A 26,226-nucleotide genomic window follows, 5' to 3' on the forward strand; every position below is an offset into this window, starting at 1 on the left:
GCTCGGTCCCGGGTTCAAGTCCTTGTGTTGCACAAATTTCGTCATTCCCTCATACAGCTCACGGTTGCTGGTATTCGCAACTGTGAACATATTTCTTGTACTACCAGAACAGTCAACCTTTCGATTACTATCGTATTTTCAAACAAAATTGTATACACAAATCGTGAACAAATGCATCAATTGGATATCGTTTTGTAATTGTAGTTGCAGTTGTTAGTGGAATGTAGGACATGTGGTAGCATCATTCAGGAAAAAAATAAATAAGTTCATAAATAGTTACAAGAACAGTGGAAATAGCACCAGGTAGTGATTTGGTTTGACAGCATCGAATTATATTACCATTTATGAGATATGATGAGGTGGCAGCTATATTGACTAGCAGCAAAATCTTGTTTCTGATTGAGGATAATAATAATAAGCAAACACTATGCAAATATTTCGTTCTTCATTGAAACTTAAAGACCGCCTCGGACATGGCGCGAAGTTCGTGATATGCATTGCTGGGCAAAACAAAGTTATAAGTACGAATCCAAATACTGGAGTTGTGCATTCGGGAAGCTGCTGCTGAGGACCGGCGCTGTGTGGCGTAGCTAGGCTGCGTCGGCAGAGCAGCGGGCGCCTCACCTGGCCTGCACCTTGTCCAGCTGTATGCCGTGCGGCGCGAGGTACTTGTCGTTGATCTCCTGGAGCGCGAGGTCGACGGCGGGCCCGCAGCGCTCCAGGTCGAAGGGCGAGTCGAGTCGCGACGCCATGAGCACGCCCACGTTGTAGTGCACGTGGCTGTCGGGCCGCAGCAGGCCGCCGCGGCGCGGCAGCGGCCAGCGGTGGGCGCCGCGCGGGCCCACGCGCACCGCCGCCTCCGCCGCCGCCGCCAGCAGCGCCGCCGCCACAGCCGTCCAGAGCGCCGCCGCCGCCGCCGCCGCCGCCGCCGCCGCCGCTGCCGCCATGACGACTGCCGCTCTCCGGACGCCGCGCCGCTCGCCTCACGCCGCGACGCCGCGCCGGCAGCTGCGCGCACGCGCGGGGGTGCAGGGCCGCCTACGGCGCTCGCCTCGGCGCGAGGGCCGTACTGGCGTGATGGCAACTTAGGCCTCTGTCGAGGGTCCAGTACAGAGGGTCAACAAAAGCGGACTGGAAAATAAGGGAAAGGAAGACAGATTAATATTTCAGCGGCAGAGGTACAGTCGAGCTCAAAAGTATCCGAACGACCTGAATCGCATTTCGCCTGATTCGCATACAACCATCCTAACGCAGCTGTCAAGCAGGTCCACTAATCGCTCCTCAGTACAGTCGTTTGACTATTGAAAATGGTTCCAACAAATCACCACTCGAAAACACTGATGTGCATCGCAATAACTCAAGATGTAAAGTAATACCACGATACTACAAATATCAGGGAACACCTTATCACAGATAAGACGCCCGCATCTCGTGGTCGTGCGGTAGCGTTCTCGCATTCCACGCCCGGATTCTCGGGTTCGATTCCCGGCGGGGTCAGGGATTTTCTCTGCCTCGTGATGGCTGGGTGTTGTGTGCTGTCCTTAGGTTAGTTAGGTTTAAGTAGTTCTAAGTTCTAGGGGACTGATGACCATAGCTGTTAAGTCCCATAGTGCTCAGAGCAATTTTTTTCAACAGATAAGACTGTCCTTAAGGCTTGTAAGCTCACATTTATTACAATAAATGACATACCTGAAATGTTACCACTCTCATTATTACGTCAGATAGGTAATGAACGTAGTAGGTTTGTCGTATTCATGATTCCCTCTTCAAAGTAACATACCGTACTAATTATGTAACACAAAATTACGTTAAAAATTTAAGTTTTTCACGAGCTGCTAGTTGAGAATATGTATGAACTTCAAATGACACGGCGAACTGTCTCGTTCTGCATATGGATTCAAACCCTGGTCATACAGACTAAACAGAGATTTCGTGACTGGCGAAAATTAACAGTCATTCCTGAGTAGGCATACAGAGAGTGTTACACCTCGATTTCAGACAGCATCAGTTAGGAAATGCCGTGAGGTAAAGCTTTGTGTTGGACAGGGATTCGAACCCAGAACCTAATCGGATTGTTATCGAAGCAAAATCAACTGTGACATATCGGATTTTCTCGGCAGTAGCAAGATGTTTTAACTAAAAATTACGAGACGAAACATTAATTTATTCCTTCCCAGGACTCCAACCCGGCACCTATCGCTCTTATACTCAAGAGAAAACGAACGTTAAGTATGGATTTGTTACACCAGCAGCGACATGTGAGCATGTTAGAACTAGAAATAATATGACGAACAGTTCAGTACTGACTGGTAATCGAACGCCACACATCTCATTGTTGACTACACAGAAAGAGACGTCAGCTACCGAATTTTTCTCCACCAGCAGCTCGGAATAACATCCTTGAACTTATAGTGACCTCGCAAATAATTCTGTGTCTCACTGAGAGTCAAAAACGTCAGATATAAATAGTGTTGACAACGAATGAAAATACACTAAAAATCAAAAGTTATTATCCACCAGCAGATACGTGTTCTCAGGCTAGAGCTTGATAATACATAATGAAAACTTTAGTGCCAGGCCAGGATTCGAACCCATTCACGCGCAATATGTGGAGATGTAGAGGAATCTGCAGTTTTGAACAAACAACAAATTGTAGTCGACCTGTATTGTCACGAAGGGATCAAATTACGCGATAAGGGCGGTCTGAGTTGCAATCCCAGTTCCGAAACAATTTTATCAACATACAGAAGCTCAAATAAAAGATGGAATAAGTGTCCTGTGACCCTACATAGCATTTGATTCGTCACTAGAAGCAAATAACTAGTATAAGAAAGGTTACTGCTGATACAGTTTCTACATGTCGCCACTCCTGACTCTATTGTGTTTCAACCTAACGTCTACTCGATAGAGAAGGAATATCATGTTTAATGTGAATATCAGACCACAATGCCATTATACCTTCTTCACTTGGCGTAGCCAGAAGAGAATAGAATCTGTCTCTCCCTATCAAAAATCATCGGCAACAGATCCAGACCATGAGTATATGAAACTATCAGCAATCCAACAGACCACCAAAACCTCTTCTCTGCGGCTCATTTTTCTATTGTAAGGCCGTTGCGCCACACTGGATAAGAATTCTGACACAGACTCCTTGTAGTGGTTTGCAGCATGTTCAGTACATTCATTAACTTGGTTGACCGAATAGCCATGAAGTAGCTGCCTCGGCTACCCACTGCATACATTCGTCTCTATTTTGTAATCACCGAAATAAAATAACGCAACTGCAACCTACACAGAACTGCCAACAGTATATGATGCAGAAACTTAAATAGGAAGTGTTCCTTTCCACTTGAGCTACTCTATTGCGCTATCTGTTTGTTGAAAACGTCGTGCAGTGTAAAAGAAAAGCTATAACTGTCTGTTTCTCAGACGTCTACATCCGGCCATATGCATTATCTCACAACACTGTGGAATGCGGAAGTTCTGGAGGACTTTTTGTTGACTTCTCGAGCTGCTGTAGCTACGGTTCAGATAGTAGTGTAGCAGTAAGTGTAGTGCACTGTACACAAAACGTCGCGAGTTCAAATGCATTCACTGCTACATTTTTTATAACCAATCCTGCTGTCTACTGAAGTTATCAGCCTAATGAAACTTTGATTATAATTCCCTTCACTTCTCAACCCAAAACAGTCGCATGTGGAAAAAGGGCCAACCACTGCGACATTTTGTTCTTTTCAGGTTTAATAGACGACCAGGCAGCAGATGCATCTCGAAACTTTTGTATTATGTTTGGGGAGAGCGCATCGTGCCAAAATACGTCAGAAAAGTATTTTTTTGCATTATCTGTGGTGTGGTAGTGACATTTTATTCTGCTTCAAACCTTGTTTGACAGCATTAACTCAGAACAAGTTTTCTAGGTGCATGTAATCAATACACTGCATGTGCATTGTCAGACTGTTATAGAAAACATCAGAGAATTCGCATATATCGTTTATCATTAATTACTCTCTCATTTTTACTATTGTTTAAACAACACTAAAAGAAACCCTACCAAAATTTTGTGATTTATTATAAGAAATTAAATAAAATTACCCGTGATAACCGTGGTGTCACCGCCAGACACCACACTTGCTAGGTGGTAGCCTTTAAATCGGCCGCGGTCCGTTAGTATACGTCGGACCCGCGCATCGCCACTATCAGTGATTGCAGACCGAGCGCCGCCACACGGCAGGTCTAGAGAGACTTTCTAGCACTCGCCCCAGTTGTACAACCGACTTTGCTAGCGATGGCTCACTGACAAAATACGCTCTCATTTTCCGAGACGATAGTTAGCATAGCCTTCAGCTACGTCATTTGCTACGACCTAGCAAAGCGCCATGTTCAGTTACTATTGATATTGTGAATAATGTACAGTCAAGAGCGACGTTCACCATTTATGGATTTAAGTTAAGTATTCCACCAGCTACGTCCGTTTTTTCTAAATTCTAATTTCCTTGTCCTGTTCCAGACCTCAGGCCAGCCTGAGTGAGCTACAACGCGTGCCTTTCGGCTTCCTCTAGTAACACGGTGTTGGCTCTACTGCCAACCACAACAAGAACCTTACGACGAAAGGCTGTTTAAATAAAGATGAGCATGTGTTTACAAGCGTGCCTCTACCGAACCGAATTAGTAAAATACTACTCACTTAGATTTCGATTGGGTCTGTTTTTAATTGGTATGCTGTGTCATACTCAAGAGTTATGCAAATGTAGCATTTCATAAATCAAGTTATGTATTCCTAGAAACCCAAAATATGCTCGTTAATGACGGAAAGAGGCATTAACTGTTGTGCAGCATTGTAAGCTTTTTCACCATTGCACTATGAGCCGAAAGTATTTTCTTGCGCTTTCCTTATCGATGTTTGATCTGACTGCTTGTAGCTCTTTCACAGAAGGGATAAAAACGTTAGAGTCAGCGAGACTGGAACTGCAAACCGGAACAGACGCTTTTTTTACAGATCAGGATGTAAATGTCTGGTATTCATATTACGAGACCAATTGTGACTAGTAAATCGCTATTTAAACAACAAGATTAGTTGCGATTTCCACGTGGAACGACTTTCCTGGGCTGAAAACCGTAAATTTACAATCTTTTGTTACATCTCAAGCGATAATAACTCAGATTATTCAATGGAAATGACAGGAAAAATCAAGTGAACTTTGAGGCTTAATTCCGTGCATACCAGGAAGTATCGCGTCGATAACAGAGTTGCCAAACATACCTTGCCTTGTTGTCAAATCTCTGTTACAGTACCACAAGGAAGAAGACGAACCGATGTGTTCCTACAGAGGGCTGGGAAGTGACCATAGTTGGCATCTCAAAGACGCGGCTGGCACGGCTTGGAATACGTCTGATTCGCATTTCTGTAACTAGGTTTAGGGACTGGAGCGTAATTACTAATAATACTCAGAACTGACTGTAAACTAACCATCATAAATCAGTAACTCTCATAGTTGTTTTTATATTTCTTTCGTAAGTATACTCAAAACTAAGAAACCCATTTCATGGACGTTTTCGTGCCTGGCCGATAGTCGAGCACAACAAACAAGAAAAATAAATAACAATGTGTGTGTGTGTGTGTGTGTGTGTGTGTGTGTGTGTGTGTGTGTGAAGAGAGAGAGAGAGAGAGCGAGAGAGGAGAGAGAGAGAAAAAGAGCGAGACAGGAGAGAGAGAGAGAGAGAGAGAGAGAGAGAGAGAGAGAGAGATAAATATAAAAATGAATGAGAGAGAGAGTAAATAATTGTTGTAACGAAATTGCATCACGGTATGTAAAGAAATCTTTCATTCAAATGACACGTTGCACATCATTATGAAATGCCGTATTCATGATCTATGGAACAAATATTAATCGAATCAAATCTAATCTAATCATATTGCTGACTAGCCATGAAGAGTCATGAATTACCGAAATTTTCGCCAACATCAGCAACCAAATCTAAACTTGAAAATAAAAGACCACAGTTTTTGTAATAAACTGGGACTCCTATCAAGACCCTTTCGTCTCTGTTAACTAACCACGGAAGATGTCTGATATACCTCCATTCATAAGTAACAAAGTGTGCATGCATTTAAAGATGAAGTGCATGATCTGAAGTTCTGTGACGGATATACGAACCCAACACATAATCGGGTTGTTAACTAAGTAAAATCAAATGTTATGTATCGGTGTTTCTTACAAGCTGTTAGGTGTTTCAATTTAAAATAAGGTTACAAATTTTTGTGCCTGAGTGACAATCGAACCGCACAACTACCGTCCTTGTAGCTTAATTATCACTTGGTTACTCACCAACAGTAAGATGTGTGCGAGTTTGACCAGAAATAACGACACCTATTGCGAATGTTGGCAACATATAAACAAGACATTAAAAATGCATGTTGATTTTCTTTAGCAGGCCGGTGTGCACATGATAGCGCTTGAAATGAAATTATGAATATTTTTGTACTGGATCAGTATTCGGACCCACATACTTTCCTTTGGAGGAGACCTAGAGGAGACTGCAGTCTTGGGAAAAGGAATGAAATGACTGAACTATACTGTTCCGAGAGATTCAGATCCTCGAGAGAGGAGATACGAATTCAGATTACAGTCCAGCCCCAAATTTTTCAACGTCTGTAGTTCAATTAAGTACAAGTAAAATAAGAGCCCTGTTCCTTTAAATGGCTATCGGTTCACCAAATAAAATAAAATTTTCTAGTGTAAGTAAGTTTACTGGTGACAGTATTTTTGTTTACCATGACTTCCGCGTAGGTCATTTCCCAACGTAAACCGGTTCTGCCCAGTTGGTAATGAAGGAACGTGATGTTTCAAGAAATTGTTCAAATGGTTCTGAGCAGTATGGGACTGAACTTCTAAGGTCATGTGTCCCCTAGAACTTAGAACTACTTAAACCTAAGTAACCTAAGGACATCACACACATCCATGCCCGAGACAGGTTTCGAACCTACGACCGTAGCGATCGCGCGGTTCCAGAGTGTAGCGCCTCGAACCGCGCGGCCACTCCGGCCGGATGGAACGTGATGTTTAATGCGGATTCTGAATTATAATGTCTTTCTCTTGAGGTTACCAGAAGTAAAATAAATCTGGTTGTGCCTCTTAAAAGTAAATGCCAGAACCCACGCATTGAAGCTGTGATAGGTCGTTCCACCAGACCATTGTGGCCACATTTCCCAGCCCCAGGAGTGTGCTGTAACGGATGATATACTTAGCTTACAAAATTAGTCACGCTGGAAAAAAATGCGAGTCTACTAGATGGTTAAGTAGAAGCAAGCTTCTGACGCGGAGATTGTGGTATTCTTATGTCAGCAGGATGTAATGACTCTTCTAGACATCATTGCCTCGATGTGAAGCCATTATGAAATTTTCACTAATTCAGCAAATGTCTTAGTTCGAGAAAATCCACTGTGAAGTGTGAAGTTACCGGATAATTCGATTATTACCGTCATTATTACTATCATTTTCTTCATACCGCTGCTGGAACACATGTGTCTGTTGTTGTTGTTATGGTCTTCAGTCCTGAGACTGGTTTGATGCAGCTCTCCATGCTACTCTATCCTCTGCTAGCTTCTTCATCTCCCAGTACCTACTGCAACCTACATCCTTCTGAATCTGCTTAGTGTATTCATCTCTTGGTCTCCCCCTACGATTTTTGGCCTTCACGCTGCCCTCCAATACTAAATTGGTGATCGCTTGATGCCTCAGAACATGTCCTACCAACCGATCCCTTCTTCTGGTCAAGTTGTGCCACAAACTTCTCTTCTCCCCAATCCTATTCAATACTTCCTCATTAGTTATGTGATCTATCATCTAATCTTCAGCATTCTTCTGTAGCACCACATTTCGAAAGCTTCTATTCTCTTCTTGTCCAAACTATTTACCGTCCATGTTTCACTTCCATACATGGCTACACTCCATACAAATACTTTCAGAAATGACTTCCTGACACTTAAATCTATACTCGATGTTAACAAATTCCTCTTCTTCAGAAACGCTTTCCTTGCAATTGCCAGTCTACATTTTATATCCTCTCTACTTCGACCATCATCAGTTATTTTGCTCCCCAAATAGCAAAACTCCTTTACTACTTTAAGTGTCTCATTTCCTAATCTAATTCCCTCAACATCACCCGACTTAATTCGACTACATTCCATTATCCTCGTTTTGCTTTTGTTGATGTGCATCTTATATCCTCCCTACAAGACCCCATCCATTCCATTCAACTGCTCTTCCGAGTCCTTTGCTGTCTCTGACAGAATTACAATGTCATCGGCGAACCTCAACGTTTTTATTTCTTCTCCATGGATTTTAAGACCTACTCCGAATTTTTCTTTTGTTTCCTTTACTGCTTGCTCAATATACAGATTGAATAACATCGGGGAGAGGCTACAACCCTGTCTTACTCCCTTCTTAACCACTGCTTCCCTTTCATGTCACTCGACTCTTATAACTGCCATCTGCTTTCTGTACAAATTGTAAATAGCCTTTCGCTCCCTGTATTTTATCCCTGCCACCTTTAGAATTTGAAAGAGAGTATTCCAGTCAACATTGTCAAAAGCTTTCTCTAAGTCTACAAATGCTAGAAAAGTAGGTTTGCCTTTCCTTAATCTTTCTTCTAAGATAAGTCGTAAGGTCAGTATTGCCTCACGTGTTCCAACATTTCTACGGAATCCAAACTGATCTTCCCCGAGGTCGGCTTCCACCAGTTTTTCCATTCGTCTGTAAAGAATTCGTGTTAGTATTTTGCAGCTGTGGCTTAATAAACTGATTGTTCGGTATTTTTCACATCTGTCAACACCTGCTTTCTTTGGGATTGGAATTATTATATTCTTCTTGAAGTCTGAGGGTATTTCGCCTGTTTCATACGTCTTGCTCACCAGATGGTAGAGTTTTGTCAGGACTGGCTCTCCCAAGGCCGTCAGTAGTTCCAATGGAATGTTGTCTACTCCGGGGGCCTTGTTTCGACTCAGGTCTTTCAGTGCTCTGTCAAACTCTTCACGCAGTATCGTATCTCCCATTTCATCTTCATCTACATCCTCTTCCATTTCCATAATATTGTCCTCAAGTTCATCGCCCTTGTATGGACCCTCTATATACTCCTTCCATCTTTCTGCTTTCCCTTTTTTGCTTAGAACTGGGTTTCCATCTGAGCTCTTGATGTTCATACAAGTGGTTCTCTTATCTCCAAAGGTCTCTTTAATTTTCCTGTAGGCAGTATCTATCTTACCCCTAGTGAGATAAGCCTCTACATCCTTACATTTGTCCTCTAGCCATCCCTGCTTAGCCATTTTGCATTTCCTGTCGATCTCATTTTTGAGACGTTTGTATTCCTTTTCGCCTGCTTCACTTACTGCATTTTTATATTTTCTCCTTTCATCAATTAAATTCAATAGTTCTTCTGTTACCCAAGGATTTCTACTAGCCCTCGTCTTTTTACCTACTTGATCCTCTGCTGCCTTCACTACTTCATCCCTCAAAGCTACCCATTCTTCTTCTACTGTATTTCTTTCCCCCATTCCTGATAATTGTTCCCTTATGCTCTCCCTGAAACTCCGTACAACCTCTGGTTCTTTCAGTTTATCCAGGTCCCATCTCCTTAAATTCCCACCTTTTTGCAGTTTCTTCAGTTTTAATCTACAGGTCATAACCAATAGATTGTGGTCAGAGTCCACATCTGCCCCTGGAAATGTCTTACAATTTAAAACCTGGTTCCTAAATCTCTGTCTTACCATTATATAATCTATCTGATACCTTTTAGTATCTCCAGAGTTCTTCCATGTTTACAACCTTCTATCATGATTCTTAAACCAAGTGTTAGCTATGATTAAGTTGTGCTCTGTGCAAAATTCTTCCAGGCGGCTCCCTCTTTCATTTCTTAGCCCCAATCCATATTCACCTACTACGTTTCCTTCTCTCCCTTTTCCTACTCTCGAATTCCAGTCACCCATGACTATTAAATTTTCGTCTCCCTTCACTATCTGAACAATTTCTTTTATTTCATCATACATTTCTTCAATTTCTTCGTCATCTGCAGAGCTAGTTGGCATATAAACTTGTACTACTGTAGTAGGTGTGGGCTCCGTATCTATCTTGGCCACAATAATGCGTTCACTATGCTTTTTGTAGTAGCTTACCCGCACTCCTATTTTCCTATTCATTATTAAACCTACTCCTGCATTACCCCTATTTGACTTTGTATTTATAACCCTGTAGCCACCTGACCAGAAGTCTTGTTCCTCCTGCCACCGAACTTCACTAATTCCCACTATATCTAACTTTAACCTGTCTCTTTCCCTTTTTAAATTTTCTAACCTACCTGCCCGATTAAGGGATCTGACATTCCACGCTCCGATCCGTAGAACGCCAGTTTTCTTTCTCCTGATAACGACATCCTCTTGAGTAGTCCCCGCCCGGAGATCCGAATGGGGGACTATTTTACCTCCGGAATATTTTATCCAAGAGGACGCCATCATCATTTAATCATACAGTAAAGCTGCATGGCCTCGGGAAAAATTACGGCCGTAGTTTCCCCTTGCTTTCAGCCGTTCGCAGTACCAGCACAGCAAGGCCGTTTTGGTTATTGTTACAAGGCCAGATCAGTCAATCATCCAGACTGTTGCCCTTGCAACTACTGAACATCATTTAATGCCTATTGGTCATTATAGAAGTAGTTGCCCAAAAACAGGTTATTTCCCTGTCTACAGAATTCTTGTCATGTTAATAACAAACGTCAGCAATTACTCGTAGATTTCATTAAAACTGAAGTAATTGCTGAAGATGTCAGTTGATAATAAAAACGCGCTGCCTTTCATCATTTACTGGACAATGTTAGATGCCACCGTGTGTAGTGCCAACTGTGAAGTACGGTGCAGGTGTCTTTGACGTGTAGGAGTGTCTGCCCTCCGTGGTTAGGGTGTGGTCCACTTGTTGCCCTTACGAAAACGCTAAACGAGGAAGGATATGAACACATTTTACAGAACTGCCTATTGCGCAAAGCAGAGAAACAGTTCGGAGACGGTCATCGTTATCAGCATGACAGTTGCACTGGTGATACTGGGTGGTGCTGGACTGAGCTGTGGGTGAACACAAACACTCAAAATTTTATTCAACAACCACATAAAATATGAGTGTACGAAAACTTTGCCAAAAGAGCTTTAATTTTAAATCCATTTCCTGTGTAGCCAAAACAATAACAAAGATTTCCTAACAAGATAGGCTTCCTCAATAGAAGCCATTCGCAAGAGTCATAGAAAATAACTGAAACGAACTTAATTCAGTAAATCCTAAAGAATAAAAGCAATAATAATCAAAATATCGAAAGCAGAGAGTAAATTTATCCTGTTACACCCAATGTAAACAAGAATTCAAAGCCTGCATCTCGTGGTCGTGCGGTAGCGTTCTCGCTTCCCACGCCCGGGTTCCCGGGTTCGATTCCCGGCGGGGTCAGGGATTTTCTCTGCCTCGTGATGGCTGGGTGTTGTGTGCTGTCCTTAGGTTAGTTAGGTTTAAGTAGTTCTAAGTTCTAGGGGACTTATGACCACAGCAGTTGAGTCCCATAGTGCACAGAGCCATTTTTGAACCAAGAATTCAGAGACAATTAAAATTACATTATGCAAAATATGTTGTCTCTACGAATCCCGCCTACTCGGTTCGCTAGATAAACTAACAACAATAGTTTTATTACAATTAATGAAATACAATACTTAACTTTGGCAATTACACACATGTGTCGCAAGCAAAGGGCGACTTACGAAATAATCAGTCTTTGCAGTGACTGCTGATCTCTGACACAAATCTTTCCTGAACTGCTATCGAAGCGCCTAACGTTGACGCTACTATCCAGGTGGCTATTCTTGATGCTGCTATCAAGCTGGCCCTCACCAGCCGGGCGAGGAGCTTATGTCCTCTTCACACAGCGGCCGCTGCTGTCGCTTTGTCGTCTTGGAAGGGAGGACAGTCAGTCAGTGTGTGACTGGCCGACTTCTTCCCGCAGCCTTCTCTTCCTTGCCGTTCCCGACTGGCGTGCTGCCGCTTCACGTTACGCCATAACAAAATACACAATAAAATAAAAGTTCAACAGAAGGTAATGGAGCCAACGCTCCTGATAAATCACACAACGACAATTAATTAAAATTACCGTGTTGCCTGAGAAATGTCGAACGGTACATTCCCCACAAATGTACACATCTGCAAGACAAACACAATTTGGTTCACGAAATACCGTAACATAAACCGGTAATTCAACTTAAGGGGCTCCGGAACGCCCTATACTTGCAATGTTAAAATAACGCTTATAAATTACATCTTTCCTCACAAAGTATTTGAGGTAGGAAGTTGAACTTTTTACAGATTATTTATTGGAACATGGGCTACAACTTAACACAGGGATTTTACAAAATTTTAGTTCAGTTATTAAAGATGATTTTTTTTCAATTGTAATGAAAATTCACAACATTTTTTGCAATTTTTTATTTACATATTCAAAAACATACAGTTTTTTGGAAAAAGTCTGTGTTAAATTATGCAGAAGGTACTGTGTAACATTTACTGAAAGTTTGAAACAAATATGTTTGGAAGATCCTTAGAAAACATGTAATTAGTATGAGAAAATAAAAGTTTTGGGAATCGAGCGACAAAGATTGCATTAACTTTTTAGTGCATTACAGGTCCATAGGATGAATTATCTTCATCCTCTGCAAACTCCTCCTCCAGCTTCCTCTTGTTCCTCCTCCTGTTTACTCTTGCTTGTATTTCTAGACTCTTTACAGCCCTGTCTGCAGCCCGAAGGCGTTCCTTGTCTAAAGCAAGCATCGCTCGTACCATGTTAGAACCTATCTTCATTCCCATATTTCTAAATACCTTGCACCTTATAATGTTGCCATCATTGAAAGTCGCAACAGTATCATACACACCAAAGTGAAGTGTTTCTATTCCAACAAATTCAGTCTTGGGGATTCTCGACCATATAACACTATTTACACTTTCATTGGGGTTTTGAGTTTTTCCGTGAATACACTTTTGCATCAGTTCAGGTGCTGCTAAGTCTCTGAAAATAGGTTTAGCCACAACACTCACTTTATCTCACATCACTAAAATGTACCTGATGAACACGGACGTTAATAATAACACCATTTGACAGCAGTTTAACAGCTAAACAGTGGGTCACGCCCATGCAGAACACATTTCAAAAAAATTTAAAAATAGATGTAGTCTTCGGAATTGAACAAATTATATATCTATTAAAAGGTAATAGTCTGCAGATTCAGAAAACGCAAAAAAGTAAAATTTGAACTTTTCATGATTTTGAGCCTTTTCTTAGCCCCTTAAACCTTGTGGTCAAATATAGGCGTAACAGGTCAGTGATATAACAATTTGGCAGCAGTGCAAATTGGTATAATCAGCCTAACGCAGAGCAATTGAAAATATACGCCACACAGTACTACTGTCTGCTTCTAGTAAATATGATGCAGCCCGTGCAACAGGCAGACTTGCAACATGCGCTGGAGCCTGGAGAGAATCGCATGCAAAACAGATACACACAGAACTCAAAGGTTGACCACAGTAGACACACACCAGTAAGCGCAGAGGAGAGACTTGATTTACTGAACTCAACGGACGTGCCTCACCTGCGTCCATCAAACACCACGCTCCTATAGCCAGCCGTCCGCCAGTCAACGACTACCCAAGCGTGCCTTCCACTGCATCCTGTCTGGCCGCTCCGCAACTCTCCTTCTGGTGGTCGGCGTTCTTCTCTGCGATACCGAGCGTCCTCTTCGCGTGTCACAGCGGACTGGTGTGGCTGATCCGCCGCTGCCAGAGCCATGGAGGTAAGAATAGAGGGAGACGCCGTGACGTCACAGCTGTGAAGCTGTGTGAAGCCGAGGGTAGCCATCTCAATCCGACCAAAACATTGCTGCTGTAAGCTTGTGTGCATAGGCTTGTCGCTCGCTTTTGGAAGGATTTTGTGCTATTATGGTGACTTGTGTGGTGATCGGATGTACGAATCGTTCTGATTGTGATGCGAAATCGAAGGGAATAACATTTCATGTGTAAGTTGTCTCGTTAAGTGTGATTTTACAACTTCATTGTGAATGAACGTGTGCTACATCGGTACTTGTACTATAGCGTGTTTTTCTCCTGTATGATCTTAGATTTCCTAAAAATGAAAGTCGGAAAACTCTGTGGGAGAATGCCGTGAGGAGGAAGAATTGGCGTGCGTCTAAATGGAGCACTATATGTTCTTGGCATTTCCGAGAAGAGGACATAGACCGAACTTCCCTTTCAACAGTAAGGCTCCGAGAAAATGCTGTACCATCAGTTTGCCCTACACACCCAAAACATTTGCAAAAGGTATGTTAATTCAAAGAATTAAATTGTTAGTTTTCAAGTTCACGTTTCAGTATAATACGTACGTATCGTCGATAATCGAAGTGTTGAGTAACTCACTTTGTCTTCCTCATGTACCAAATTAAAAGCTAACACTACATTAACTGGCGAAAAGTATAGGCCTAAACAGGACACAGTGTAGATTCTATGTACCGTGTTTCAGTAAATATTGGTGGTAATGAACAGTGTTTCCCAGTAGTGTAACGTAACTGAAATGTCCCAGTACGTATTACAAACAAGACGTATTTATGGGGCTTTGGAGGGAGGGTATAGCTAACTTAGTTTTCAGTTTCTATTATTTAGTTTGTGATACACGTTTATTACTGAATTAACAAAATTGTATCGTTTACATTGAAGGCTATCTATTCGTAATATTACATTAAAAACTATTTTTAATCAGAAGAAACGCGGGATTTCGCCTTTACGAGATTTTATTTTAAACAAAAACTTTGAAACAGCCAATCTGATGACGTTACATGCGTATATGGTGCAATTAGCGACTGTAATACACGCAGCGCTATAGCACACTGGCAATGTTTTGGTCAGAGTGTCATGGCAGCGAGCCACGCCCCCATGGCTTCAAAACGTAGTACGGCTGGGATACGTAGCGCCATCTCCCCTTATTCTTACCTCCATGGCCAGAGCCCTCGTGCTGTGGAGCTGGGGTGGTTAGTCTCGCCCGTGTTCGCGCAGCCTTTGAGATTACCGCCCAAGTGTGACTTGGTTACGGCGCAGCTGCGTTCCCTGTCATACAAGTAGCGTATGTGAGGCACTGGTTTCTGGATAATAACATTCCTGACATGGACTGGCCTTCTCACAGTAGGTACATGAAACGCCGTTGGGACGTCACAGACGTCCGCATCTAACATTACTATCTAGTCTCGTTTCAGCTCTTGAGCAATAATGGACTACTATTCCTCCGCCGACATGCAGACTGTGGTGTCAACGCCAGACACCACACTTGCTAGGTGGTAGCTTTAAATCGGCCGCAGTCCATTAGTACATGTCGGACCCGCGTGTCACCACTGTCAGTAATTGCAGACCGAGCGCCACCACACGGCAGGTCTAGAGAGACGGACTAGCACTCGCCCCAGTTGTACGTACGACTTTGCTAGCGACGACACTGACGAGCCTTTCTCTCATTTGCCGAGAGACAGTTAGAATAGCCTTCAGCTAGCAATACTGACCTTACGACTTATCTTAGAAGAAAGATTAAGGAAAGGCAAACCTACGTTTCTAGCATTTGTAGACTTAGAGAAAGCTTTTGACAATGTTGACTGGAATACTCTCTTTCAAATTCTGAAGGTGGCAGGGGTAAAATACAGGGAGCGAAAGGCTATTTACAATTTGTACAGAAAGCAGATGGCAGTTATAAGAGTCGAGGGACTTGAAAGGGAAGCAGTGGTTGGGAAGGGAGTGAGACAGGGTTGTAGCCTCTCCCCGATGTTATTCAATCTGTATATTGAGCAAGCCGTAAAGGAAACAAAAGAAAAATTCGGGGTAGGTATTAAAATCCATGGAGAAGAAATAAAAACTTTGAGGTTCGCCGATGACATTGTAATTCTGTCAGAGACAGCAAAGGACTTGGAAGAGCAGTTGAACGGAATGGATGGTGTCTTGAAGGGAGGATATAAGATGAACATCAACAAAAGCAAAACGAGGATAATGGAATGTAGTCGAATTAAGTCGGGTGATGTTGAGGGTATTAGATTAGGAAATGAGACACTTAAAGTAGTAAAGGAGTTTTGCTATTTGGGGAGCAAAATAACTGATGATGGTCGAAGTAGAGAGGATATAAAATGTACACTGGCAATGGCAAGGAAAGCGTTTCTGAAGAAGAGAAATTTGTTAACATCGAGTATAGATTTAAGTGTCAGGAAGTCATTTCTGAAAGTATTTGTATGGAGTGTAGCCATGTATGGAAGTGAAACGTGGACGATAAATAGTTTAGACACGAAGAGAATAGAAGCTTTTGAAATGTGGTGCTACAGAAGAATGTTGAAGATTAGATGGGTAGATTGCATAACTAATGAGGAGGTACTGAATAGGATTGGGGAGAAGAGGAGTTTGTGGCACAACTTGACCAGAAGAAGGGATCTGTTGGTAGAACATGTTCTGAGGCATCAAGGGATCACCAATTTAGTATTGGAGGGCAGCGTGGAGGGTAAAAATCTTAGGGGGAGACCAAGAGATGAATACACTAAGCAGATTCAGAAGGATGTAGGTTCCAGTAGGTACTGGGAGATGAAGAAGCTTGCACAGGATAGAGTAGCATGGAGAGCTGCATCAAACCAGTCTCAGGACTGAAGACCACAACAACAACAAGTCCATGGCTACGACCTAGCAAGGCGCCATTAACCATTTCTGGAGAGAGTCTCACTTGTATCATCAAGAATGCTGTATACAAATGATGGATTAAAGTTAAGTATTCCTGGAGCTACGTACTTTTCTTTATAGCATTCATTACGTATCCTGTTTCAGACCTCACGCCCATCTGCGTGAGTTTAAGGCGTGCATTTCGGCTACTTCCGAGTGGCGTGTCTGTCGTGCTACGCCACAACACAGACATCTCACTGAATGTCTTTGCGGCAGAGTTAGAGACGTCATAAAGGCGAAGGCTGGACACACTAGCAGCTGTCCAGTTTTGTTCAGATTGTGTACATTCGCAAACTGCGGTCATAACCGTCCAGCACTGCAGCACCAGTGTCGGCCAAGTACTCCTGAGAGAATAGAAAGTGATGAGCCAAATCCAGCGGACAACAAGAACAAAGACAATGGTATAAAGACGGGAAACCAGAACGAGAACCTCACAATTGACATTTCGAACAAGCACAGAAAGTACATAAGCGCAGCACGAAACAGCAAGAAAGATAATCAGAAGACGACCACAAATATGATTGTAGAGGCGGTGTGACAAAAGAAAAAGCAGGGAAGGTAGATCAATACAAACGTTAATGCAAAGGCTATCCTAACTTCAGTAATATCTAACGATACGCACCCAACTGTACCAGAAGCTGATTTGAGCCATTTCTTTAGCGGACGGTATAATTACACCGTTCACAGCGTCTTAAAATAAACAATGATAAACCATTAACTAGGTACCTCTGCATATGTGTCTGGAACTTCGATAGTACTCCAATTTCTAAGAGTCACCGAACGTATGCAACTTAACCAGCAAAGAACTGACTCCACGACCAGGATGATGTTACATGTTGTGAAAGAGTAGTATAAAGTATGGAGACAGCGTCAAGTCGTGAAATTATGAGACCAGATCTCTTTATCTATCTGCTATATACACTAAAGGGCCAAAGAAAGTGGTGCACCTGCCAAATATCGTGTAGGGCCCCCGTGAGCACGCAGAAGTACCGCAACACAACGTGGCATGGACTCGACTGATGTCTGAAGTAGTGCTGGAGGGAACTGACACCATGAATCCTGCACGGCTTCCACAAATGCGCAAGAGTACGGGGGACTGTAGATCTCTGTTCTGAACAGCAAGTAGCACGGCCTCCCAGATATGCTGAATAATGTTCATGTCTGGGGAGTTTAGTGGTCAGCGGAAGTTTTTAAAATCAGAACAGTGTTCCTGCAGCCACTCTGTAGGAATTCTGGGTGTGCAGGGTGTTGCTTTGAGCTTCCCACCTCCGTCAGTATGCACAATGGACATGAATGGATGCAGGTGATCAGACAGGATGTTTACGTACGTGTCACCTGTCAGAATCGTATCTAGACATATCATGGGTCCCATATAACTCCATCTGCACACGCCCCACCGTTCGGGTGGACGATGATTCAAATCTCCATCCGGTCATCCATACTTATGTTTCTCCAATTTCCCTAAACACCCTAAGGCAAATTCCAGGGTGGTTCGTTAAAAGATCTCGGGCAGTTTCCTTCCGCATGCTATCACGCTCAGAGCTTCTATCCATGTCTAATGCCACTATTGTCGACACGGAGTTAAGCTCTAGTTTTCCTTCGTTCCATATCCTGGAAGTGCCTTAATACTATCTGCAACTGCTTAGCTTTTCGTTTATTTGTTTAGTCCTCAAGCCAATTTGGCTATGTCAATTCGCCAAGATAAATCAACATACAATGTCCATAGCACTGCTCCTTGGTATACCGAAACCTGAACTAGTTAACTGTTACATACCGCAACGGTTAATTCACCATCAATGTACGTCAAATATGTTGAACATGGACAGAGGTGGTAGATGAAAGCAGTGGGAGATGACCGTCGGATCTGGGTGATCGATAAACGTTCCGGCCATTAGTTAATTGTGTATTGTGCGCCCTGGCGGCTATCTTTTGAATCGCAATATCATTTTAGAGTTTCGTATTAACTAATGAGATTATACTCGTAACCGAAGCGTGTGAAACAAACATATTTCTTCTCTCTATTCGGGCTGTATGTTTGTTTATGCAGAGTGGTATTTTTCGCTCTCAAATCGAGTCTCAGTTGTTTTGTGGAGGATTCACGACGTCGTAATCTTCGTCTAACTGCTCGTTTATAATATATGCATCACGTTTAACCTTGAAATAATCCCAGAAACGCATTTTTAGCTCTGCCCCGTGTTCCAGCGTGACGATAAGCTCTGGCACGAAGATGACGCACGCGAGAGCAGAGAAGGCTGTGACACTACGTCGGCCAATAGTTCGCTTATTAGGAGGACACGACGACTGGAGCGCCATCTACACGAAGAGAATAAAAGAAGCGCGCCGCTTAGCCGTTGCCGGACTAGAAGACCGGCACTAGAAGGGCCGCGCTACAAGACGAGCCGTCGTCCTAACAGTTTACCTGAGACTCGTGCCTTATATTAATTTCTTGCATGGAAATTGCATATCGAAGGACATTGATTATTTGCATGTCACCAATTGCCGGCCGCGGTGACCGAGCGGTTCGTGGCGCTTCAGCCCGTAACCGCGCGACTGCTACGGTTCGAATCCTGCCTCGGGCATGGATCTGTGTGATGTCCTTAGGTTAGTTAGGTTTAAGTAGTTCTATGGGACTGATGACCTCAGATGTTAAGTCCCATAGTACTCAGAGCCATTTGAACCATTTGAACCATGTCGCCAATTGCCTCTAGGTTAAGTACTGTCAATTCAGTCTATTGTAATAAACTCTATAAATAAGATCTGATTGTATGTTGTCTAGCTATCCGAGGAAACGGCTTCCTAGGCACCCTGTAGTACACGAGTGGGCTGGGTCCCACACCCTGTGCCTCGCTATGTATCTAACTCAATTCCAGTTCCTGAACGACCAGGGCATTGTTCACATTAGGAGCACAGATAACTCCAATTATTACCGGTTAGTATTGGCGACGTTCGAATGCGAATGTGTACACAGTATGTCTAGAAAACATTTAGCTGTGTATATCTAGGCAGCCGAGTACATGCAGTACGTAGTGGATTATAGGTCTTGTTGAGATGATGAAATCTTTTTGACATTCGTTATGAAGAACGAAACGCTACATAAATTGACGTGGATCAGAATTATTGATATAACTGACTGTATTCTTTCAGCAGAAAATTTTGAAATCGTCTACGTGGTTCTCACAAAAGGTACGGACCGTACCAAACGAGTCACATACTACTTCAATGCAACCTTTCTCAGATGACGATAAAAATATAGAATGCAATGTTGTTTATTATGGGTGTATATATGTAATATAAATTGTACAATGTTAAATACGCTGTTGAATAGTTAAGTAATAGTTGGAGAGAAAGCGCTCCATTCACTGAATGAAATGCGCTATGTCATCAGCATCACTGCAGAACACTGAAGGACTGCTAAAATTTGAGACATGAATCTGAAATGCCATTCCATTCAGGGATACACAAAATGTTCAGCATGGAAACATGTTCTTTCCACGATACACTTGGTGCAGATTTTATCGTCTTTTACAGTCTTGTCACTGAAAAACTAAACACTAAACTCCGTCCGAACAGACCCCGGAAGGCCCAGTGGTTCCGGCAGACCGCCGTGTCATCCTCAGCCCAGTGCCGTCACTGGATGCGGATACGGAGGGGCATGTGGTCAGCACACCGCTCTCCCGGCCGTTGTAAGTTTTCGTGACCGGAGCCGCTACTTGTCAATCAAGCAGCTCCTCAGTTTGCCTCACAAGGGCTGAGTGCGCCCCGCTTGCCAACAGCACTCGGCAGACCTGGACGGTCACCCATCCAAACGCTAGACAAGCGCAACAACGCTTAACTTCGGTGATCTGATGAGAACTGGTGTTACCACTGCGGCAAGGCCGTTGGCTCTCCCTATCAAGGTCAACTGATTTTGCCAGCATAGAGAGAAGGAATCATATTTATCTAGTGTAGTTTTATTTAAGAGTGTATGTGAGAAATGCAAGGAAATAATTGTGAGTGCTAACTATCGCAGGTGATTAGCCATAGTGACCGTAAGTAAAGAAGTTTTAAGAGCCCTCTTTTAGTAAGAATGTAATGAGCACTCTGAATAAAATTTCTTCTTTGACTGTCGGCTTGGGAACCTGCAGGTACAGGGTAAATACATGACGTCATCGTGCCCCAGCATTCTGCAACGCCATCTTGCCTTCCTAAGCCACAACGTTCCCCAACTCCCCTCTCCCCTCCCCCTCTCCCTTCCTTTCGCTCGTAAGTCCCTTTCCTAAGCTCCAGTCCTTTCACCGAATAGGCCAATCAAGGAACTTCTGAGCAAAACACATATTTAGCTCTCCCAATCACAGTTCTGGTTTACTGTCCTGTCAAATTTCTCATCTTTTCACTAAGCTGTACCACTTCTTTAGAAACAAGTCAGTCAAAGAGCGTCCTACGGCTAGAATGAGAGAAGTCACACGACACCATACTCGTTTAGTGGCAAAACCATCCCATTAAGACTATCATACGTCTTAAATAGGTAGTTGTATACATGCTTAAAGGAGATAGATATTCTGTTGCCATGCAGGTTCAAACTGCTGTGATACGTATAGGTCACAAAAAAAAACACACAGATATGTACAGGGTGTTTCAAAAATGACCGGTATATTTGAAACGGCAATAAAAACTAAACGAGCAGCGATAGAAATACACCGTTTGTTGCAATATGCTTGGGACAACAGTACATTTTCAGGCGGACAAACTTTCGAAATTACAGTAGTTACAATTTTCAACAACAGATGGCGCTGCAAGTGATGTGAAAGATATAGAAGACAACGCAGTCTGTGGGTGCGCCATTCTGTACGTCGTCTTTCTGCTGTAAGCGTGTGCTGTTCACAACGTGCAAGTGTGCTGTGGACAACATGGTTTATTCCTTAGAACAGAGGAATTTTTCTGGTGTTGGAATTCCACCGCCTAGAACACAGTGTTGTTGCAACAAGACGAAGTTTTCAACGGAGTTTTAATGTAACCAAAGGACCGAAAAGCGATACAATAAAGGATCAGTTTGAAAAATTTCAACGGACTGGGAACGTGACGGATGAACGTGCTGGAAAGGTAGGGCGACTGCGTACGGCAACCACAGAGGGCAACGCGCAGCTAGTGCAGCAGGTGATCCGACAGCGGCCTCGGGTTTCCGTTCGCCGTGTTGCAGCTGCTGTCCAAATGACGCCAACGTCCACGTATCGTCTCATGCGCCAGAGTTTACACCTCTATCCGTACAAAATTCAAACGCGGCAACCCCTCAGCGCCGCAACCATTGCTGCACGAGAGACATTCGCTAACGATATAGTGCACAGGATTGATGACGGCGATATGCATGTGGGCAGCATTTGGTTTACTGACGAAGCTTATTTTTACCTGGACGGCTTCGTCAATAAACAGAACTGGCGCATATGGGGAACCGAAAAGCCCCATGTTGCAGTCCCATCGTCCCTGCTTCCTCAAAAAGTACTGGTCTGGGCCGCCATTTCTTCCAAAGGAATCATTGGCCCATTTTTCAGATCCGAAACGATTACTGCATCACGCTATCTGGACATTCTTCGTGAATTTGTGGCGGTACAAACTGCCTTAGACGACACTGCGAACACCTCGTGGTTTATGCAAGATGGTGCCCGGCCACATCGCACGGCCGACGTCTTTAATTTCCTGAATGAATATTTCGATGATCGTGTGATTGGTTTGAGGCTATCCGAAACATACAGGAGGCGGCGTGGATTGGCCTCCCTATTCGCCAGACATGAACCCCTGTGACTTCTTTCTGTGGGGACACTTGAAAGACCATGTGTACCGCCAGAATCCAGAAACAATTGAACAGCTGAAGCAGTACATCTCATCTGCATGTGAAGCCATTCCGCCAGACACGTTGTCAAAGGTTTCGGGTAATTTGATTCAGAGACTACGCCATATTATTGCTACGCATGGTGGATATGTGGAAAATATCGTACTATAGTTTTTCCCAGACAGCAGCGCCATCTGTTGTTGACAATTGTAACTACTGTAATTTCGAAAGTTTGTCTGCCTGAAAATGTACTGTTGTCCCAAGCATATTGCAACAAACGGTGTATTTCTATCGCTGCTCGTTTAGTTTTTATTACCGTTTGAAATATACCGGTCATTTTTGAAACACCGTGTATTATGTTAGTTTTTCGTTACATTTTTCATAAAATGTCAACAACAAATGTGTTGACATCCTATAATTGCGTTTTCAGTCAGTGTGTTACATTTTCACTATCGCAACATATCTATAAAACGCAGATAACGATATCAGTTACTGCTACAATCTTTTCTACACCCAAAACACATAGGTTTTCTTTTCACTACATTGTATTAACATCATAGATAGGTTGCAATTTGAATTTACATCAGTTCTAGCTCTATGATATGTAGACTTCAATCTCGGTACGTTACATCCACAACCAGTAGGTTACAATTTCGTTTGCTTCCACAACCCATGTTTTACGGCCAAATCAATTTTAACTCACCATGTGTTGCGCACAAAGCTGCTGACCATAATAGTGCTCACTTTGTCAAAGAATATGAAGTGTTTATTGTCTTTTGCCGATAACGCCAATTAATATTGCTTTATAACGGAAACCGTATATATACTGTACCGAATTATATAGCGAACAGACAGTTTATCAACCTCACTTAATTAACATATTCGCTAATCATCTCTGTTTAATTCTTTTGCTGAAGAGAATTTCACATCCTTTGCTTTATGTATTGTGTTTTAGTTTCGAAAGTGTACATTTTTGTTCTCAGTCCTGTGAATTCTTTAATAATGTCTGTTGATAATTCACATTTCATTAAACCCATTCTCGTTTGATTGACACATGGGATCTTACGAATGTTATTATCAGGAGAGCCAAAGTGTCGGAGGACCCATGCACATCACTTTTAATAAAATCACCAATAACTGAAGTAGTTACTGCTTGTATGTGTGTGACACATTTTAATATTTTTGCCCTCGAATTTCATCAAAATATAACCACAACAAATATCTACAAGAAGCATCTTACAGATATCTAAAACAGCCCTTCCTACAGCTAATGGTTAGTCAAAAATAATGTTACGTTTGCTTAATTCAGTACTAACAAAATTTTCCTTAAATAGGACACTACACTTGCGATCAGATCAACATGTCTATATCTATCTGCCTAATGTGTTACTAGGTTCACAACTTACTTTTCACACGTACTGCGTGGTTGTACCAACAACATGCCATACATTAAATAGAAAAAATTCTTATCGAAACCGTTTTTAACGTTACATGCGTTTCTCAGCATTATTTTTGACGTACTTTTCCATCCATGGAGCTTGATATACCGACAATATCTGGTGATTTCTGCTTGGATACGATCGTTGTTTACACTGTTTCAATTTTCTGTAGCGAATCACATAAATTTTTACCTTACAATGGGGAAATCAGCTTTTCTGGCACTCCTAACTTGTTTGTGCTCTCATGTGTTATAATTGTATATTCGCGTGTAGTTCATGGACTTTTCAGGATACAGAAATCTATTGATAAATGTAGCCTATGTGAGAGTCGTAAGAAAATGAAACACCTATAGCCGTCCTTATGATCTTTTTTATTGTGTAGCTACCAGTTTAAACTGGCGGTTGATGGTTGGAGCGCCGCCGTCACAGTTACAGACACTCTGCGCAAATCAGTTACGGTGATCCCAGAGCAGTATATACATGGATGGTGATAACCCCCTCAGCATCAACTAAGGCCTTAAGATGGTGCATTGAAGAGTCGAAACTGGTAGCTACACAGTAAATAAGATCATAAGGACGGCTATAGGTGATTCATTTTCTTACTAAAGTAAACAACCGCGGCCCCCATGACCTCCCTCCCGTCAAAAGGATGGACAAACAAAAAAAAAGTCAGAATCTTCTGGTATGTTCACCGATCAAACCGGTTCCCAGGCAGATATGTAAAACGAGAGATGGTGTCTAGTTGTAGAAACTATTAACAGCTAAATATAATTATGAAATAAGCAATATTATCAAATATAAGTTGCATCGTTATTTTCATTGTAAGTGAGTATGAACTCATTTTGTCTGTGTGGACTGTGACCAATATCATCTCTCATGCCACACGCAACAAACTGTAAGTTATTCTGTGTCTGTAATAAACTGCAGTGTGAGATTAGTAGTTTTCAGCAAAGCATCCCATACTAAATATCTCCGTTGCAGCAGAACTATATTTTCTTAATATCCCAACAACGAACAGAAGTCGGCCGCCTGTTTTACCTAAAACTGAGCCTATGTGTTCATTCTACTTCACAACCATACAAATTGCTACACCCATTTATTATGAGGTGACTGATTTTTGTTGTGACTCACTGATGTTTTGGACACAGGATATTAGTTTTCCGAAATGCCGATGTACATTGTTGTACATTTCAAACAACTTACATATTTTTACAACACACTGAAATATTACTAGGATTTTAATGGTTATTTGTGCACATTTTTATGGTTCCGTACATCAGTTCGTAACAACAGAGCCCTTATACTTAGGATCACGTTGTTGTCCGTCTGTCTGATCGTTTGTTATGAACGTTTCTTGTCAGGACATGGCAGACGTAACAAGTTGAAATTCATATCAAATACTAAGTTCTATGGTCCCTTGGCGGTGTAAAAATATTAAGCTTCAAAGTCAATGCAGTAAAAAGATACGGACATTTATGGCACATATTTTGATATTCCCAAACACACTACTCAAAAGCTATAGACGAACTATCTACGAACATAATTAAGTTTGTGCGGGGCCTTTAGAGTGCAAGTCATTCCGTTAGAGATACCTCATTATAGCTGAACTCAGATTACGTTCCAAGATTCAAATTGGACGAGGTTGGAAGGTAATCTTGTGGAACACTTCAGATATCTTCTTCTAGACGAGCGTGACCTGAGTTTTCGTCCAATCACAGCTTTTAGTTCGATGGGTGTACGGTACACTATCTTAAAACGAGCTAGCCGCTCGGGGTAGCCGAGCGGTGTGAGGCGCCTTGTTATGGCCGCGCGGCTCCCGTGTCCCGGTCAGAGGTTCGAGTCCTCTCTCCAGCATGGGTGTGTGTGTGTGTGTGTGTGTGTGTTGTGCTTAGCGTAAGTTAAGTTTAAGTTAGATTAAGCAGTGTGTATGCCTAGGGGCCGATGACCTAAGCAGTTTGGCCGCGTAGGAACTTACCACAAATTTCCAAATTTTTAACTCAGCTACGAATCCCTTATACTGTCTATCAAGGATTACATCGGTCCATAGAGCCTGTAATAGTTCAGTGATTTAAAATGACACAATATATGTATCACTCTTCCCCGCCGTGGTGTGAGAGTCAAAGGAAATTTGATAACTAATTTCAACATTTCTGCTATTGCTTTCCCTACACTCAGTTCTGACTCGCCT

Source organism: Schistocerca cancellata, chromosome 5 (genome assembly GCF_023864275.1).
Source record: "Schistocerca cancellata isolate TAMUIC-IGC-003103 chromosome 5, iqSchCanc2.1, whole genome shotgun sequence".
NCBI classification, from domain to species: domain Eukaryota; kingdom Metazoa; phylum Arthropoda; class Insecta; order Orthoptera; family Acrididae; genus Schistocerca; species Schistocerca cancellata.